Source organism: Mauremys reevesii, linkage group 1 (genome assembly GCF_016161935.1).
Source record: "Mauremys reevesii isolate NIE-2019 linkage group 1, ASM1616193v1, whole genome shotgun sequence".
NCBI classification, from domain to species: Eukaryota; Metazoa; Chordata; order Testudines; family Geoemydidae; genus Mauremys; species Mauremys reevesii.
In genome coordinates this window covers 13592707-13609733 of record NC_052623.1, presented here as the reverse complement: position 1 = coordinate 13609733, position 17027 = coordinate 13592707, and the positions used below count along the sequence as shown (strand labels likewise).

The 17027-nt window shown below is 51.9% G+C and overlaps 1 protein-coding gene across 5 annotated transcripts in view; it reads right to left on the bottom strand.

The window, feature by feature from the left end:
- Positions 1-17027, bottom strand: part of ARAP1 (ArfGAP with RhoGAP domain, ankyrin repeat and PH domain 1) — a 218685-nt gene that overhangs the window by 176288 nt on the left and 25370 nt on the right. The window contains exons 1-2 of one of the 5 annotated variants that reach the window (XM_039515413.1): positions 4414-4428; positions 4031-4170 (exon numbers count right to left, since the gene is read on the bottom strand). The gene's annotated coding sequence lies outside the window, so the exon portion shown is untranslated. Of the gene's footprint in view, positions 1-4030; positions 4372-4413; positions 4429-17027 lie in introns of those variants that run through there. The other 4 variants (XM_039515323.1, XM_039515666.1, XM_039515581.1 and 1 more) reach the window with 4 other exon arrangements.

The window sequence follows — 17027 nt, the reverse complement described above, 5'->3', positions numbered from 1 at the left end:
CTTTGGTCCCATAGACAAGCTGTAGGTCATTTAACTTTTTGTATATTCTAATGTTTGGTTCTTGATGAAAATTAATAAAAAATTAAATCACACAGAAAAAAAATGCACCCATTGAAAAATCAAACCAAACCATTTGGCTCAGCGACCACCTCCCAGGGGCGGGGGAATAGTTAGTTACCCACATACTGGGCAGGCCCTGCCCCAAGGTTTGAACAGGTTAATGTGAACCGCTCAGTGCCTCAGTTTCCCCACCTGTAAAATCAGGACCACACAGCTCAGAAGGGGGATCCTCTGAGGATTAACTCTTTAGTGTCTGTAAACCACTAGGCAGGCAAAGTGTTTTTGTCCTTTAACCCCTTTAAGGCTATTACTCAGTAGAGCATGTCATAGTGTAGCTCACCCAGTACACAGGAGTGGGGCTTGGCACGTACAGGGAGATCATTGTGCCGCCACAAATCCCTCCACGGCTTACAAAATGCATTCCTCCCCCAGGTTAGGCAACCCAGACTGAAGTGTGTGGCAAGAGACTATCATGAAAATCTCACAGCTTCTAAGTAAGACAGGAAAAGGAGCCTGCAGCAGCAGGAGAGGCATGAAAGTGACCCACAGGGACCAGTCAAAATTACTGTCTCACAGACACCCTCCCTTTCGATCGGGAGACAATGCACCGGCTAAATGAGTGATCTGGGTCACTGAGAAATAATACCTCACGTTTCCCCCAGCAAAAGGCACTGCAGGCCCAGCGTGGTCAGAGTAGAACCATAGGCCTGGCCCTGGCCCCACCTCTGCGCCTAGCTCACGCTAGGACCTTGGGCGGACTTCACGTGGCTTCTCAGTGCCTCGGTTTCCTCATCGGGATACAGATCATCCACCTTGCAGGGGGCTCGGAGGTTTATTAACCATTTAGTTCCTGATCCCTCAGTGATGCAGGTTCAGGACTGTCTATTATTCATATCATTTGTTTATCCACAACTGTGTGACTTTCTGTTTGCTGTGATACAATGGCTTTGAGTGTGTCTGCACGAACCATTAGTTGGGGTGTGAATCTACCCTGCACTTGCCTGCCATGGACTAACTGTTCATGTGGCTCTTGCTGGTGCACATTAGCAGTTCATTAACGTGCTCTGATTAGCCCTGTTTCCGAGAGGACTAACTGAAAGTGCACTAACAGCTCGCTGCAAACTAAATGTTCGTGCAGACAAGCCCTTCCTGGGGTCCCACGGTTGCCGCCTCTCCACCAGTCCAGATTAGATTTGATCAGTTTACATGCATCAAGAAGGGGCTTTTTCTGACTACCATCTATGCAAATTACAACCGAGATCTGAAAGTCAAGCTGAGTTCCTTGTGGTTCACACATCACCATCACCAACAAGAATTCTGGGATAGAGCCTCTCCCAGGCCCCGTGCCCTATATACCTCTCTGGCAGAGAAGAGGGGCCACAACTGGGCTCAAAGGTTCAGAGGGGAATTTCCCCGGCACAGCTACAGTGTGGGGCTGCCATCAAAGGCCCTACCATGTCCCCTTCACACAGAGCCTATCAGGGTGGGAGGGGAAACGTTAGAGAAGCTCCATAGCACACGCCCCTACAGAGATTCCGGGTTGCTCTTGACTGCGGAGCAGCCTACAGGCAGCCCTATCTGAGACGGCTATAGATTAGAGCACCCCTGGGCCTGCTCTAATTTATGCCAGGGACTGTACAGGCCCTCGGAGAAGCCCATAATCTTGAGTGCTCAAAGCTGGTTTACAGCCACTTTAGCCCTGGAAGCACAGCACGGCATCGTAGCTGCCCCCCTCAGTGACACCTGTGGAACCCCACTGCCCCTAGCATTCACTAGCCCTGCAGAGCTGAAAGAGCTTGTGGACAGCAGGCTGGATTCCCCACACCGGCCCGTGGATCACAGTTCTGCTCCACCTCTATTAGGAGACCAGCGCCAGACTCTGGAGAGGCTCCTGAAGGCAGGTTTCACTGCTGCTGCTGCGTATTTTCCCGGGGACTTGGAAGAGAGTAGGATTCAGGCTACGCTGCATGACAGATTGCACTGCAAGGGTCACAGCTTTTAACCCCACGCTCTGGGGCAAATTCAGAGGCAAGTTTCAGAAGCTCTAGACTGAGTTCAAATTAGCTCAACAGACACCTTTATCCAACCCCGTCATCACAGGTGTGGCACCGGCTTAACCTCCTCTAGACTGAATGGGACCCACCTAGGACCACAAAGGGTCCATTTACACTGCAGCTGGGAGCTAGCACATTAAAAGGAGCAGGATAGGCAGGGATAGCATGGGTGGTGACTGGGGCTAGCCACCGGAATACATACCCACAGGCTCCCGGCGGGAGTACCCGACGACTGATACTCACATACCACTGCGTAACTTACACAACCCTCCTGACACCTCGCTACTGAGTCAGGCCTGCGTCTGTAATTATTTAATCAACAAGCACTCCACGGTAGCAAGGCGCCAGGAGCTGACAGCCGAATTCGAGGGTACTGTGAGGAAGACACGGGCACTTTAACAGCTCCTTTCACCTCGCCCCGCTGCATCTGATTAGCACCCACGTGGCCGAAGTTCGCTCATGCAAATCAGAGTGATATGGGAACTACCAACAATGCAAAGGGTAGTTCTGCCCTGGAGTACAAGGCAGTGCGTCGGGGACTGGCACGTTACAATGACAAATAGCTGAACGCATGGTGATGGGAGAGGCCTTGAATTCTTATTGTCAGGGGGGCCAGCATGTGCACTGTGGGTGGAAGCAGGTTGAGATGCCTCTGCAGAGCTACATACGGAGGAACTAGGACTACGGCAGGGCAGGAGAGCTGTGCATTGGCAAAGCAGGAGCAGAGGAGGACTGGAGTAGCACGGGTATGGAAGGTCACAACTGAGGTGCATTTGCAGAGCTGGTTTGGTGTTCAGATGGCATTGCAAAGAAAGGGGACAGACAGACAGACATGAACGGGAGGCTGAGATGGAAGGTGGCTATGCAACCTGCCACAGAGATTTCAACTCTAGTGCCACTGATTTCACGGCCAATCTAGCTCAAGTCACCGTGGACCCCTCAGAACCGCCTGGAATTATCCAGCCACAGATTAAATGGCGAGGCGCGTCCATTACATGCAAGCCTATGGGTCTGAGCACAGGCCTGGCAGCCCACCTCAAGGAAAGGGATGAACTTGATCAAGCGATGCAGCAACTCTCCACCACAAACACGAGATAAAAGAAACAGGAACTGAAATGTGCTTTAAGCCAGCTCCTGGATAAACCACCAAAATGAAAGGAGAACACAGCATGACAGCCAGCTTGCAACTTCTAGCTTTGAATCGGGCAAAGAAAGGCCAAGCAGAAAACAACCAGAGTCACCTGAAACAGGGTTAATTCTGCTCAGCACAATCCATCCATAGATCTTAAAACGTTTTGTGATGGTGGGGGAGCGGCCTGATCCCCACTCTTTAGCCTCACAGCACCCCTGTGGTGTACACCAGCATTATCCCCATTTTACTGATGGAAAGACCGAGGCACAGGAGAGGGGAACTATTTCACCAAGATCACTCCAAAAGAGAACCCCGGTGTCCTGTCTTCCAGCCCCACGCTCTAGCCACTGCCCCATGCAGCTTCCCTTTACAGGCGTGTTCTCCATCTCTCTATTATGTATTGAATCCTACTCAGTAACAAACATTTCCTGCCTGCCTCATGATTTTTTACTTCTCTGCCCCTCTGCTGCTATTTCTCTCGGTGGCCGAATTAGCTGAATCTACAGGAAGCTATGGGATCAGTTGATAGAACAGAGGCTAAGTGGCAAATAAAAGTGGTATCATCCATCCATGCATGCTGTTTTATTAAGATCCCCTATCAAAGGCCTGTCTTATCAAGTTTCCGTCTCACAAATAAAGCAGACCCTTCACTCCAGCCCCTACACTCTGCCAGGCAATCAAGATGAAGAAACACATACTGCTCCGACACTCAATTCTTTCCCTTCTTCACCCCAACAGGCTTTTTATCCAAGCAAAAAAACCCCACAAGTAAATAATCCAGTACCTTTTTTTTTAGCTGTGATATCTGAATTCTGAAGCCCGGCACTCCATTCCCCCTTCTCTAGCTTCCTCCACTGTCACGGTTAGCTACGGGTGTTCTGCTTGCTGAGGGACTTCCTCAAATGCTGCTACAGCAACCGGGAACTTACAGAAAAAAAAAAAAGACATACAGGACATTAACAATTGTACTCTTACGAGAGTATGTTGCAATGACTTCCATTTAAACGCAGGCTGACTGCTGCCAGAGTCTTCAGCCACTAGTTTAAAATAATTAAGATGATCTTAAAGGAGGGGGAGGGAGGGAACCCAGCCACCTCCACAATCGCAGCCCCACAAGTGTGAGAACCCAGGCAGAGAGCAGAGATCACAGCCACTCCCACACGCTACCTGGGGCATCTGGGCTAACAACCCCGGAGCACATACTGTGTTGACACCCTCAGCGGCAGCCACAACCCCCTCCTGAGTCACACGGGTCATTCCTGCTCCACATGACCACAGAGGCAGTGACTCTGTCTGACCCGGGGACTGTCCTTCCTCTTTAGCCGTGATGGGTCTGTTTGTCATTTCTTCACAAACATGCTTCACGTCTTAACCAACCAACCAAACAAGAATTGAGAGAAACTGAGACCGGTGCGTGTACATTTGTATCACTGGACGTGTGTCTTTTTGCATACCCCTCACCAACATGGTGGGCCAACAAAGCTTTGTAATGTAGATCTGGTGCTGGTCCAGTATGTTGTCGGTGACCTTAGACACTTCTGAGAAAGGAATAAGAACCCTGCAACAGAAGATTGGGATAATGCGCATCCCAAGTAGGTCACACCTTGGTCTCTAATGGTTAGAGATTGGCTTAGATCCTGAAGCATGGAGTTTAATAACCCTGCCAAAATATTTGTCTGTCATTAATTATAACTGGATATTCTTGATATAAAGCTCTTAAGTATCCAACCCCTTTCTGAATCTCACGACATACTCAGCCTCAGCGGCTTTCTGCAGCGGACACAGCCGTGTGAAAAGGCACTTCCTTTTGTATTTGTCACCTTTTAATGACAGCGAATGTCCCCTGGCTCTTAGCAGTGCTTCTGAATACTGCTTGTAACCACTGGCTGGGGTGAGTCCATTCCTCAGGATTTCTGGTGTCCTCCAAGGGGGAAATAATTCAAGAAACACCTTAGCCTTATTCTTGCAATGAACTTTAATTGCCACTCGCAAAAAGATTCAAAATTCTGCCTTACGTTTGTGTTGGGATTGGAAACTGACATCAGCCCTTAGCTTTTTGCCCACACAATTATGCTTCTTTTAGAAACAAGCAAGATTTTACACACAAGCAGAGAACACTGGACACATTACAGGACAGATGGAACATTTGTCTTGTCCTAGATTGTTACCACCATAGAACAAATATGTCTGAACACAGCGACAGTGGACAAATTCATTAGCAGTGCTTGGTGCTGTGGGCAGATCTCAGTGAACCAAGTGCAAACCAATTGATAATTAAATGCTGGTAATTTAGACGTAGAATAAAAGCTCCCTATGTCAGATCGAAGGCGGCTGACTCCAAATTAATTTAAGGAGGCACCACATATTTAGTGAATGTGCAGTTAGGAGATTATAAGTAATTTGTATCACATCTCCAGATTTCGGGACCTTCAACCTGCACAGGTGAAAGAACACCGCCCCGTCAGAGCAAGAGACAGTATGTGGCATCTGCTGAGCCCGGACTGTACCCCACTTAATGCGACTACTCTGTGCCCACCTCTCTGCTGGCCAAGAGGAAGACAGGGGTGAAAACCCTTTCAAAGGGGCCCTCCCAGGCCAGCAAGGCAGTTGGCTTTCTGGGATCCCATTCTCAGAGCAATCAGAGGGCTGGGAGCAGACAGCCCAGCAGAGAAGCAGGCTGCAGCCGCAGCACCAGGGGGCCCTGCACCCAGGCAGTAGAAGAGAGACAGCCTGAAAAGAACTCAGGGACACAGAGGCAGCAGTGCTGTGCCTAGACCGCTTAAAGGGACAGTAACCTGAACTCGTGTGCGGCAGCCAGAGACAGGGCATTAGCCGGGGCAAGAGGACAACGTTACCCAAGCTGGTGTTAGACTCAAAGGGAATCTCATCGGGGGCAGGTGTAGAAGCATCCATAACGGAGACTGCTACATAGGGAGGTAGCAATGGCCAGACTGCATTACATCCACATCCCAACTAGCCCAGTGTCCTGCCTCTGACAGTCGCCAACACCAGGTACTCCACAGGAAGCGTTAAAAACCCACCGCTGCAGTCGTGGGATAATCTGCTTCCCCTCCCCACCCCATTATTAGAGATCAGGAGGACAACTAATTAGAGACTGATTTAAACCCTGAAGCATACGGTTCATCTCTCTGCCAACAGCTTTATTGTCACTAATTATGATAACCCTGGATATTCTATTCTTTATATCCATGTCAATGTCCCATTAGTCTTTGAACCTTGCTGAGTTCTCGACCTCAAAGACATCCAGTGGCAGTGAGTTCCACGGTCTGATTGTACGTCTCATGGGGGGAAAAAAAATATTTTGTTGGATCAGGTTTTGAATGTGCCACCTTTTAAAATGTCATTGACCGTCCCTGTCACAGGGTGGCTGGCCCCAGTACATGAAGTAGATCCAGCGCCGCTGTGCCAGAGCAGGCGCTCCCGAGTTGGCAGCACCGGAGGCTATAACGGACCCAGTGGGAAAGCCCTGGTGAGGATGAGTCAGGTGAAGTCAGGAGACTGGAGGCGGCCTCCAGGGAGAGCGGCAGACAGCTCTCTGCAGGCCCTTTCTGGAAAGAGGGAGGAATTAGCAGGAAAGCCAGCAGAGGGGCTAGCAAGCTGCCCTTCCTGAGCCAGCGAGAGCCGAGGCCAGAGAAGGCTGCAGAGGATGGAAGGCTGAAAGCAGCAGAGGGAGATGCCTGCAGGCTCTCAGAGCTGAAACCAGGCGGCCGTAGACTGGGGGCTACAAAGGAGCCCTCGAGCAGCAGTTCTCAACCAAGGGTCTGGGGCCCTCTGGGGGGCCGCAAGCAGGTTTCAGGGGGTCTGCCAAAATAAACCAGAAAGCAGGGCCAGCGTTAGACTCACTGGGGCTCAGGGCTGAAGCCGAAGCCTGAGCAACTGAGCTCTGCGGGGAGCCCTGCGGCATGGGGCCCTGGGCAATTGCTCTGCTTGCTACCCCCTAACACCGGCCCTGGCTCTTAATCTACTGAAAAAAGCTGTTGTGGCAGGGTGGGCCATGGAGTTTATATAGCATGTTGGAGGGGAGCGGGGGGCTCAGAAGGAACCTCTGCCCTAGAGAGCTAGAAAGCAGGAGACCCGTGGGCAGGAAGGCAGTGAGAGGAAGGGTGAGCTGAGGAACGGCTTTTGGTTGGTTGGTTAAGTTTGGACAATAAACCTAAGGAGACTGTGGGCCTGGCAACGAGCCCTTCGCAAGCTGGGGAGAAGCCCTGCCTTGTTACAGTTCCCTTGTTCTCGTGTTCTGTGGCGGGGAGACCAGACGCTCCTGATCCACCTTCGCTCGACCAGCCAGGGTTTTACATCCTTCCATCACCCCCCATTGATCTGTCTCCTTTCCCAGGTAACAATCTCAGTCTCTTCAATCTCTCAGTCACCGGGAGGAGGACGTGGTGCGGATTCTCTAGCTGGGATGATTGAAACAGGCCAGTTCTTTACCTGAGCAGTTTCGGCCTCAGAGCCACCACTGCTGCCCATCTGAGCCCCCGTGGGGGCTACCAGCCCCAGAGCCCAGCGAGGAAACCAAGAGCGATGGTGCCAGGTCGGGGGGCATCTCAGGGCAGTTGATGCTGCCAGAGAGGGAAGTCCAGGGATCAGAACAACCTGGTTCCCACTGAGCGCTAGTCCACGCTTCGCCTTCTCAGGTTTTACTTCCATTTCCATAATGATGCCGTCCCATCAGCCCCGGAGCAAAGGGGATGCGGTTGCAGTGGAGGGCCAGCCGAGAGCTTCTTGTAAACAAATTCAGGAACCTTCCCTTTCTGCCTGGGCCGCCCCCTGCACAGATCGGCCGGCTCCCTCCTCTCTGCACACCGCTGAGCCCCTCTGGGTATCTGTGCACAGAGGCCCAGGGAAGCATCCTGCTGGCAGTATGCTGACCTGCCCTCTGTGACAACTGGCCTTTCCCACAGTACAAATAAGTGATGGTCACGTTAACACCACCCTATACCGAAAACCCACCGACCCCTATGTCTACCTTCATGCCTCCAGCTTCCACCCCAGACACACCACACGAACCATCATCTACAGCCGAGCGCTGAGGTATAACCACATTTACTCCAACCCCTCAGACAGAGACCAACACCTACAAGGTCTTCACCAAACATTCTCAAAACTACGATATCCGCACAAGGAAATAAGGAAACAAATCAACAGAGCCAGACGTGTACCCAGAAACCTCCTGCTACAAGACAAGCCCAAGAAACAAACCAACAGGACTCCACTGGCCATCACCTACAGTCCTCAGCTAAAACCCCTCCAACGCATCATCAGTGATCTACAACCCATCCTGGACAATGGTCCCTCGCTTTCACAGGCCTTGGGTGGCAGGCCAGTCCTCACCCACAGACAACCCGCCAACCTGAAGCATATTCTCACCAGCAACCACACACTGCACCATAACAACTCTTACTCAGGAACCAATCCATGCAACAAAGCTCGATGCCAACTCTGCCCACATATCTACACCAGCGACACCATCACAGGACTTAACCAGATCAGCTACAACATCACTGGTTCATTCACCTGCACGTCCACCAATGTTACATACGCCATCATGTGCCAGCAATACCCCACTGCTATGTACATCGGCCAAACTGGACAGTCCCTACATAAAAGGATAAATGGACACAAATCAGATATTAGGAATGGAAATATACAAAAACCTGTAGGAGAACACTTCAACCTCCCTGGACACACAATAGCAGATGTAAAGGTGGCCATCCTGCAACAAAAAAACTTCAGGACCAGACTTCAAAGAGAAACTGCTGAGCTTCAGTTCATCTGCAAATTTGACACCATCAGCTCAGGATTAAACACAGACTGTGAATGGCTAGCCCACTACAAAAGCAGTTTCTCCTCCCTTGGTGTTCACACCTCAACTGCTAGAAGAGGGCCTCACCCTCCCTGACTGAACTGATCTGACCTCATTATCTCAAGACTGATTCTTGCCTGCATATTTATACCTGCCCCTGGAAATTTCCACTACATGCATCCGACGAAGTGGGTATTCACCCACGAAAGCTCATGCTGCAAAACGTCTGTTAGTCTTTAAGGTGCCACAGGACTCTGTTGCTTTTTACAGATCCACACTAACACGGCTACCCCTCTGATACTTTCTCTCCTTGTCATCTTCCAGTAGACCCCTGACTCCCCTCGCTCTGGGCAAGCTTCCTGGCTTCTCTCTGCTTCCTTTTCCCTGCTCATCCACAGTCCCCGTTTCCTTTCTCTGCCCACCCATGGACTGACCCCATTCAATATATTGCCCGCCCTGCCCTGGCTCAGACCAGAATCCAGCACCTGCCAAGGCGTCCATTGCGGCGATGGGCTCTCCAAGGAAAAGGCAGAGCAAAGGGAGGGGAAGAGCTGGCAGGAACCGTGTGGAGCGAGATCCCAGAAATGGCCATTTCAAAGGCGGGAATCAGAGAAACAAGGTCGGTCCTTGACGAGCTCAGCCCAATCTGTGAGGCTCAAGACATGGTGATGGGACGGCGGCGAGCTCATGCAAGAGCCCTGCTGAAGGGTGAAAACGCTCTGTTGACAGCGGTGAAACGAAGGCTGGAGACGCAACACTGCTCTCCATCTTCACTGGGCGGTTTGAAGGGGCCTGGCCCGTGGCCCAATTCAGAGAGAGGAGAGTGCTCCGGTCACATCTGTTACCATCAGACAAAGGCAGGAGACCAAACCTCAGAAGGAGACACTGAGTGGTGCCGTAGCGTGGCCTGCACCAGGGTTTCCCACATCCTGACATTCGGGCTCAGGGATGGAGGCGCTGGGTAGGCTGCATCTCTGTGCAAGGCTGGGAGGAAATCTGGACTTCTGAGTGGTACTTTTGGCTTGATTGGAGAGAGTGGGCTATGCAAACGCTCTGTTCACCTCCCCCCCCACCCACCAGAGGAGCAAGTCTCAATTAGCACATTCTCCCGCCGTCTCCTGTTGATCACCCAGCCTGCCACAGGCACCTCTGCTATGAGGGAAACCCCAGCTGGAGTTTTCAGGCCAACTTTGATGGTTTTCTCTTGCTCTTTCCTGGAGGGGGCGGGGGTCGGAGGATGTTGCACAGGGCTGGGACTCAGAAGACCAAGGTTGAATTCCCAGCTCTGCCACCGACCAGACATGTGACCCTGGGCAAGTTGCTGCCCTGCCTTGTGCCTCAGTTTCCCCATTTGTACAATTAGCGTAATAATCCTGACAACTCATTGGGTACTGAGAGCCTTTAATTAGTTCATGTCTGCAAAGTGCTTGGAGACCTGCAGGTGGAAGGGGCTCTACAAGGGCAAAGTGATTTGGTTTTTGTTTTTTTGGAGGATCTGCTGCCAGGCTGTTTCAGCACATTCCCTCTCCTCTAAGCAGCAACTCTGGTGCCTTCCCTCCTCCCACAGGGCCAGGACACGCTTGCCCTCGGCCGAATACTGGTGAAAGCGAGAGGGAGCGCACGCCCCACCCCACCGGGGTGGCAGAGCAGTGAGTCTGCCAAATCAGGCAGAGGAGAGGCTTGAACCTGGGTTTCCCACAACCCCAGTGAGGGCTCTGCCCCCTGGGCTATGAACCATTCTGGGCTGGGGATGGGGTCTCGCTCCCTCTCTCCAGAAGATTTTCAAGGGGCTTTAACATCAGAATGGAAACAAATGTCAAAATGCCAAATTTTTCATGAAACACAGCTCTTGTTTTCAGGCCAGCCCCACTCCTCCTTGAGGAGCAGCTCCTCCCTACCCCGCAGCTAGAGGCCACAGCCTCTCACTGGCAGAGCTTCCAGGCCTCCCACGCCCAGCCCCTACATTTGGGAACCTTAGCCTCAGCACATCGGCAAGTTCCTGCTAGGTCACCATATACTGCCCTCCTGATCCAGTCCTTCTGCAGGGCGCTTCTCTCACCGATGGCTCATGTCTTCTCCTTCCCTTACTGCTTACTGTATTTTCCACTCCATGCATCTGATGAAGTGGGTTTTAGCCCACGAAAGCTTATGCCAAAATACATTTCCAAATAAATCTCTAAGGTGCCACAAGGACTCCTTGTTGTTCTTGCTGATGCAGACTAATGTGGCTACCCCTCTGAAATCTTCCCTTTCTGTAACTCCGGTGTCTTCATCTCTCAAACTCCGCTTTCCTCTGGTGAGTTATCAGATGGTAATTATTTGCTCCAACCTACATTGCCTGTCTGACCATTTCCTTCCCGTTAAGCATCTTGGTTCTCCTTTCACCGACTCGATGCTTCAAAACTTTGCTGACAGTTTCTCTCTTTCCCTTAGGTGTTTATAAACACCTCGGTCAAGAAGGTAACTAGGGCACAAACTCAAGCTATGGTGACCAGTACCACAGAAATCCCTATAACTTATATATATGAGAATCCTTTCCCCTCCCTCCACCCCCGCCCCGCTGAAGTGCAGCTATCACTGGGGTGGAACTAGCACTTGTTTACCCACACACACCCAACAGTTTAAGAGAGGAGGTGGAGAAAAATAAGGGGGAAATTCAAGGAAGCAGAAGGCAATTATCCAATTGGAATTGGACTCGACCATGGTCTATTCCATCTACTCAGGGAGACGACAGCTGATGCTAGGTGGCTCTTTTATCTAGCGTACAAAGGCAAAGCAAGATCCAAAGCTGAACACTGAAGTCAGCAAAGTTCAAACTAGAAAGAAGACAGTTTTTTTTAACAGCGAAGGCAATTAACTACTGGCCCAGCTTCCTAAAGGGTGGGGCGGATTCTCCATCACTTGACATCTTAAAGTCCAGCTCAAGCTTAAAATCAGGCTCTTTCTAGAAGATATGGTCTAGTTCAACCACAAGTTATTGGGCTCGAGAAAGGGATCGCTCAGGGCAATTCTCTACCCTTTGCCCTGCAGGAGGTCAGACTAGGTGATCATTGCAGTCTATTCTGGCCTTAAAAATCTATCCCCCTAGACAGAACACTGCAGCTAAGGCGTTTGCTCTTGTGAAAAATACAAGACACTTATTAATGACCAGTCGTGGTCAAGGCCTCAGTTATCTCTTTCCTTTAGAGTCTCTCTGAGGCTTGAAATAGCACTGCTCACAGTGGGATCCAAGCACCGCAAAGCACTTACTAACAGCAACAAGTGTCCACACAACATGGAAACCCATCCAGGGACGTGAACAACATTGAATGGGTTAGGAATACAGAAATGGACTTTATATACACCTCTATCCTGATATAACGCGGTCCTCGGGAGACAAAAAATCTCACCGTGTTATAGGTGAAACCGTGTTATATCAAACTTGCTTCGGCCCCCCCGTTCCTTGTTCCCTGACCCCCCCCTCCAGAGACCCCCGTCCCTAATCAGCCCCAGGACCCCACTCAACCCCCCCACTCCCTGTCCCCTGACTGCTCCGACCCCTATCCACACACCCCCAGGCACTCACCGGCAGCGGCGGGAAGCGGAGCAGCCCAGCCCCAGCCCGCTCCACTCTGCCACCTCCCAGCCCCAGCGCTCCGCTTCCCGCCCCAGTGAGTGCGGGGAGGTTGGGGAAAGGACGCCCCCCGACACTCACCGGCAGCGGGAAGTGGAGCGCCGTGGCTGGGAGCTGGCGGAGTGGAGCGGGCTGGGGCCGGGCTGCTCCGCTTCCTGCCCCAGTGAGTGCGGGGAGGTTGGGGAAAGGACGCCCCCCGACACTCACCGGCAGCGGGAAGTGGAGCACCGTGGCTGGGAGCTGACGGAGTGGAGCAGGCTGGGGCCAGGCTGCTCCGCTTCCGCCGCTGGTGGTGAGTGCGGGGGGATCCCTTCCCCCAAGCCTCCTCCTCCGAGCGACACGGCTGGGGCTGGGGCGAGGGAAGCAGAGCGGGCTGCTCCCTGCCCCCCGCTAATTCCCCGGGTCACTCTGGGACTGTGGAGCCCCCAAAAGTGCCCTCTCTCAGCTCCTGCCCCCCAGACCCTGGGGGGGAGCCTCTGACCGCCCCCGAGACCCTCTGCCCCTTATCAAACCCCTCGGTCCCAGCCTGGCCCGGCACCCTTAACATGCTGCTCAGAGCAGCGTGTCAGAGCCTTACTGCCTTGTATGTGAACCCACGTTATATCGGGTCGCGTTATATCGGGGTAGCGGTGTACCTACAAATGGGGACATAGATTCAAAATCCCTCCTCCTGCCCCCCCCGGCCCGCCCACCCTGTTACATTAGCACAAAGGAGGCAAGTTTATCTTTCAGGGCAAACCATCTGGAACCCCTTCAAAGGCCTACCTCACGTCTTCAGTGACGCCCACAAGAAGGGAGCTGGATTGTAATTTTGCACAGAAAGTTGACTCCACCGAGTCATCCCCACCTCTGGTTTCCCCAGTCATCCTGTCTTCTACCATGGCTATTGATGACCTTCCTCTCAAGAACTGTCAATCCGACCCCTTTCACTGGCACTTAAGAACAAAAGAATATAAAAACACCCACACTGGGTCTGACCAAAGGACCCTCTAGCCCAGTATCCTGTCTTCTGACCATGGCCAATGCCAGGTGCCCCAGAGGGAATGAACAGAACAGGGAATCATCAAGTGCTCCATCCCCTGTTGCCCATTCCCAGCTTCTGGCAAACAGAGGCTGGGGACACCATCCCTGCCCATCCTGGCTAATAGCCATTGATGGACCTGTCCTCCATGAACTTATCTAGTTCTTTTTTGAACCCTGTTATAGGTTTGGTCTTCATGTCAGCCTCTGGCAGGGGTTCCACAGGTGACTGTGCGTTGTGTAAAGAAATACTTCCTTTGGTTTGTTTTAAACCTGCTGCCTGTTAATTTCATTTGGTGACCCCTAGTTCTTGTGTTATGAGGGGTAAACAACAATTCCTTATTTACTTTCTCCACATCAGTCATGATTTTATAGACCTCTATCATATCCCCGCTTAGTCGTCTTGTTTCCTGAGAGCTGAAAAGTCCCAGTCTTATTAATCTCTCTTCATATGGAAGCTGTTCCATCATTTTTGTGCCCTTTTCTGATCCTTTTCCAATTCCAATATATCTCTTTGAGATGGGGCGACCACATCTGCACACAGTATTCAAGATGTGGGCGTACCATGGATTTATAGAGAGGTAATATGATATTTTCTATCTTATTATCTATTCCTTTCTTAATGAGTCCCAACATCCTGTTTGCGTTTTTGACTGCCACTGCACATTGAGTGGATACACTTAATACACTAAAAAGAATGTTAAATCATAAATAGAAATCATGGCCTTTTAATTTATTTTTAGATGAGTTGAAAATACAACATTTGAGGAGATCTCGTTTCAATTCCTGGCTCCCATGTGCTCTTGGGCAAGTCATGTAAATCTCCGTGCCTCAATTTCCCCAGCTGAAAAATGGAGGCACCTCCCTGCAGTACTGCACAGATTCATTCTTTAACATTTGTGAGGCTCTCGGGCGCTAGGACTCTGTGATTAGGTGGGCCAGAGAAGGACAAAGGCCATTAGAAACACAGGCCAAGGTTTTAAAAAGAGTTGCATAAAGTCAGGCTCCTAAATCCAGACCGAGCACTTAACAGACTGGTTTTCAGAAGCGCTGAGTATCTAGCATCTATGAACGGGAACTGCCGGCTGCTCAGCACTTACGAAAATCAGGCTACCATTTAGGTGCCTAAAGGTAGATTTTGGAGCCTCGTTTAGGTGCCTAAATGTGCTGCTATTAACTCTTCAAAAGCCAAAGACTGAAATCTGTTTGGCAATTCGTCTCCTTTTCTCTGCTTATGCCACTCACTGGTTTACTTTAAGCTAAAAATGCATGTCGGTAAAAGAAAATCCTGAGCATTAGAAATCCAGATGTTCTCGCGCTGCGTCTTGAGTTTCCCTAATAGGACATTACAAAGCCCGTTGTGCTGAAGGCAGAGGGAGAACTTGTCCATGAGTTTAATACGCGGGCTGTCTTGTGAAAATAGGTTTTATTCATTACCTCCAGGAAAACACAACTTACTAAGACAACACACACATCGGATGCCATCACGTAGCTGAGACATCATCAGAACCATTGGTAAGCGCACAAACCGAAAACACAGTTTCCTGTGCGTCCTCAGGAGATGGAGAACGTATCTGACACACACAATCTGACCTTCCAAATCTCTTTCCAGTCTTCTTATTTTGTACTCAGAAACGTTCCTCCCACCCAGGGGGGTTTGCAGGGCCCACTGCGCTTGACACACTTTCTACACTGGGCGTAAACCTTTATAAAATAGGGCAGGAAATTGTATTGCTGCTGTCTCTTGCCACTGTCTCACCACATCACGATCTGTCAGCACTTGCAGCACTGGTACTTTGAGGTGGTTTAAAGCACAGTGGCTGGTACAGTGGCTGCAGGGCCAGCTTTAGGCCAATTCCCCCGAATCAGGCCCAATGCCTATGAGGGCCCCGCACCCTAAAGAAGAGCGCCAACTTTTTTATTTTTACTCACCCAGCGGCAGTCCAGGTCTTCGGCAGCGGGTCCTTCACTTGCTCCAGGTCTTCGGCGGCAGGTCCTTCAGTGCTGCGGAAGACCCGGAGCGAGTGAAGGACCCACCGCCGAAGTGCCGCCGAAGACCCAGACCACCGCTGGGTATTCGAATCGGGCCCCGCACTTCCTAAAGCCGGCCCTGAGTGGCTGGATGGGGGTAACACAGTGGGACGTGCAGAGATCATAGCAGGCGAAGGGACAGAGGACTGTCAAATCCAGTGAGATATGGCAGGACTGGTGTTACCCAGGGAGAGCTAAGAACTGACACGCTAGAAGAAATAAAGCAATTAAATAGTTTTGATTACAGGAATCTACTGACCACAGCAGGGAGTGGGACGCAGAGCAGCACTAAAAAGACCAAAGTTCTCTGTTTATCTGCACGGTTGGCAGAGCCTGGTAGCAGCACTGTAATTATTATGACGACGATTTGTACTGCAGTAGTACCCAGAGGTGCCAACTGAACCAAGGACCCTAGTGTACGTATCTGACCCCCCTCTCCCCCATCACCCTAGCAGCTGAGCGCCTCACATTCTAATGCATTTCCCTTCACACCACTGGTGGGAGGCAGGGCTGTTACCCCCATTGTACAGATGGGGAAACTGAGGCACAGAGCGACTAAGTGACTGGCCCAAGGCCACCCAGCAGGCCTGCAGCAGAGCCAGAAATAGAACCCAGCTCTCCTGGGTCCAAGGTTAGAACCTGAACCATCAGATAATCCATCCCCTCTGGTTGTTGGGTGCTGTACAGACACAGAGAGAGACACAGGGCCGCCCGGGGGGGGGCAAGTGGGGCAATTTGCCCCAGGCCCCAGGCTCCGCAGGGGCCCCCAAGAGAACAGCTGAGGCTCCCGCCTCCGCCCCTCTCCTGGAGCCTTAGCCCATCAAGCGGCGTCCTCAGACAGCGCTGCAGCGTGTCTCCGCCGGGGCCCCTGAGCCCCGCCCCGCTCAGAGCCGCGTGGCCAGGGGACGGGGCTGCGAGCTCCAGGCTGAGCTCAGCTCCCTCCGCTCGGCGTGAGCTCACAGCCCCGCCCCCTCCCCACGCGGCTCAGAGCGGGACGGAGATCAGGCCCCGCTGGAGACACGCTGCAGCTGTTCAGCGAGGCGCTGAGGCTCCGGGTGAGGAGGGAGACGGGAGTAAGAGGCTGGGGCCAGGGGGATTGGCTAAGGGGCCGGTCAGGAGACCGGGAATGGGGGGGTTGGATTGTGGGCGTTCGGGGGTCTGTCAGGACTCAGCGAGGGGGTGATAGAGGTTGGGGCAGACAGGGAGCAGGGGTGGGGTCCCAGGGTGGTGGTGGTGGAGGGGGGGGTCTCTGTGGGATGGTGAGTGGACAAGGAGCAGGATGGGTCAGGG